General features: G+C 43.4%; 1 non-coding gene across 1 annotated transcript; it reads left to right on the forward strand.

The window, feature by feature from the left end:
• Positions 1 to 2,608: 2,608 nt before the first annotated feature.
• Positions 2,609 to 2,683, forward strand: Trnat-cgu. Its single transcript has one exon. It is a non-coding gene; the product is annotated as a tRNA-Thr (tRNA).
• Positions 2,684 to 3,108: the final 425 nt, after the last annotated feature.

A 3,108-nucleotide genomic window follows, 5' to 3' on the forward strand; every position in this document is an offset into this window, starting at 1 on the left:
ATCCAGTGACGCCTGTCGGCAGGATGACACGGCGGTCAGTCGTCACCGTTGAGCCTTTCGAGGCCTATTCAGGCGGAGTTTTTAGTCTTTTATATTCTACAAGGAGATGGACAAAATTTCCTTTTTAGAATGTAGGTTAAACATCGTCGGTTAAAGAAAAGGGAAAAAATTATGGTTACAGTTTAATAGCCGCTCGGCATAGTGGCCGTTAGACGAAGCTAGCTTTTTTTTTCTTTTTTTTTTCTTTTTTTTTTTTTTGACAGGGGAATGGCCCCATCAGTCCAACAAATCAGTAACAGCTTGCACTGTACGTGATTGAGCATCGTCCGGCAAAATGACGGTCAGGTTCTGGAGAAAGTGTCATCACTTCTGTCTCTATGCTGTTCATTTTTGGAACACAACCTACGACCAGCTTAGAGACACAAGTGATGACATTTTCTGGAGGACCTTATCATCATTTTGCTGGACAACGCTCATTCACGAACAGTGCAAGCTGTTACTGATTTGTTTGACTGATGGGGCTGTTAAGTGCTTATCACCTACTGCACTCCCCTGACTTAAGCCCTCGTAAGTTCAGCTCGATTTCTAAACTGAAGGAAATACTTCACGGCATTCGCTTCAGAACTTCTAAAAATTCGTCTGGCAATAGACCGCGCCGCTCTGTCAACGCAACTGGCACTGCTAAGAGTGTCCTACGACTTCCACATCGATAGCAACGGGCTATATACAATTCTGGTGGCTGCTTTGAAAGTCAGTGGAACTTTGAAACACGTATCTATTTTGTACGAGCTGTAAATAAATAGTTGTCACTATTAAAGTTCCAATCCTCGTATTAGCATAACAGCGAAAGAAGTCGTAATTATAAATACGGATGTCCGGAACGGACGCCGTCATCTTCTTATACGAGTCCAGTATTTCAAATGTGTCTCCACCTGAATCGTTAATTTTTGTGTCATAAGATTTCCGGTGCTAAAGAAATAATACAACTTGTACTCGCCTTCACTTTCGAAAACATGAGCCAACGAACTTAACATTTACTTGAACTAAGTCATGGGGAGTATCCACATTCAAAACAAAAACAGCGGAACATTGATAATGGCACTGTTAATTTTTATTATCTTTTGAAATGTCATGATCAGAGTTTCACTAGTCTGTATGAAATCGAAACGCTGCTTAACATAAACTGTATTTACACACGTATCTACATTGGGTACCGTACTTGCATTTCCAAATATGAATTAGTGTAGCGAGTATACTGATCGCTCTCGGAAAATAAAGTACTCGTATTACAGTGGAACGAACACGGCCCGGGGATACGCGATAAAATTTGGAACCTAGCACCGAATTTCCATCTCAAGAAAAGAAGGAAAAACTGATGGGGAAGAAGCGAAAGGTACTGGAAGGAGGCCTCAGATACCGGTATTGATCTTCCTCTCCCCGTCTGAGAAAGCCAATCTGATTCGAGATTAACATTTTCTAAACGAGCGCCAGCGGGGCTCCCCGGCCGCTGCCACCTGATTTAGCATATTAAACGAACTAGGCCCCAGATTAAAAGTCGCGCGCTGCGCCGCACAATCTACATACGATCAGCCGTTCGCCGGCGTTCGTGGATAACGGGACCTCTTCTCCGGGTGGCGCTCCTCTGACAACAGAACTTCTAACAGCCTTCTCAAATAAAAAACTCCGCCCGCAGCGCCGTCTTGATTTCACTAACTTGGATGCTTCGGACGCCGAAGACTAGCTGTCGGTCCAACACAATGGCGCAAAGTGCGCACTGGTTGTTAGACGTGCTCTGCACGGGCAGGAGGCCCACAACAGGGCCAGCAAAACAGTTTTACACTCAGTTCCCCAAGTGAACGGAAAATCGACGTTTCCCCAAGTGAACGGAAAATCGACGTAAACATGGCTGATAAAAGAATGATTGTTCAGCAGATTTCCATATTAGAACCACTTTCTGAAACAGATTAGCGATGATATTGGCAGAAGTACCATCGGAAATGCTTACGAAAAAGAATGCATCATGAAATACAGACGGAACACTGGAAAGGAAAAATCAGAAACGGAATTGACCAAGCAAAACCTTGTTTCAACAACAACAAAAACGAAGAAGAAGGTAACTTCAAAAAGTCACACCTTACTAATCAGGAATAGCTTTCTAAATACAATGACGGAAAACATCGCAAAACTAAAAGATAATTAATCTAGAATAATGAAATTTATGAAATACGTTAGCCTAGGTGGCATATTTATGTAATTAACATTGCAAGATCACAGGTTAATGTAAACGCGAGATAAGCCATCGCAAATGTGAAATTCTAGGACATTAATAACATGCGTATATATGAACATGGTATCTGTTCTTTCGGACATGTCGGAAATAACAGATACCATCATGATATATAGCTAAGGCTCACAGGCCATTTGACCATCTTGTTCTGTGCGGATGCACAAACAGTGCCCGAACTCTTACTGGAGTTGGTAAAAAGCCGCGAGTAATGAGTATTATGGGCAGCGGCACTAAGAATATAGTGCGGGACAATAAGTTGAGAATGTGGGTCTCACGTGAGTCGTGACAGAGATAAGACCCTGCAGTCGCACTATCCTCTGTGCCCTCGGTGGCTCAGATGGATAGAGCGTCTGCCACGTAAGCAGGAGACCCCGGGTTCGAGTCCCTGTCGGGGCACACATTTTCAACTGTCCCGTTGACTTATATCAACGCCTGTATGCAGCTAGGGGCATTCATTTCATTGTAATAACATGTGTCATCGTGACTATTGAGTGCAAGCATGCAGTCGCACATACAAGTGCCGGATGTCAGTTTGTCGGATTGAGTTCCATGCCTGTTGGACTTGCTCGGTCAGTACACAGAATGTTAATGCTGTTTGTATGTAATGTTGCAGTTGTCATCCGATGATGTCCCATACATGGTCGATTGGAGACTGATCTGGTGATCGACCATCTTAGTCAGCATGCCAGTAGTCTGTAGAGAATGTCGTGTTATAACAGCGGTATATGGGCGAGCGCTATTCTACTGGAATACACCTCCTGGAATTCTGTTCACAAAATGTAGCACATCAGTTTGAATCGGCAGACTAAGGTACAAATTTG

This window comes from Schistocerca piceifrons, chromosome 3 (genome assembly GCF_021461385.2).
Source record: "Schistocerca piceifrons isolate TAMUIC-IGC-003096 chromosome 3, iqSchPice1.1, whole genome shotgun sequence".
Lineage (NCBI taxonomy): Eukaryota > Metazoa > Arthropoda > Insecta > Orthoptera > Acrididae > Schistocerca > Schistocerca piceifrons.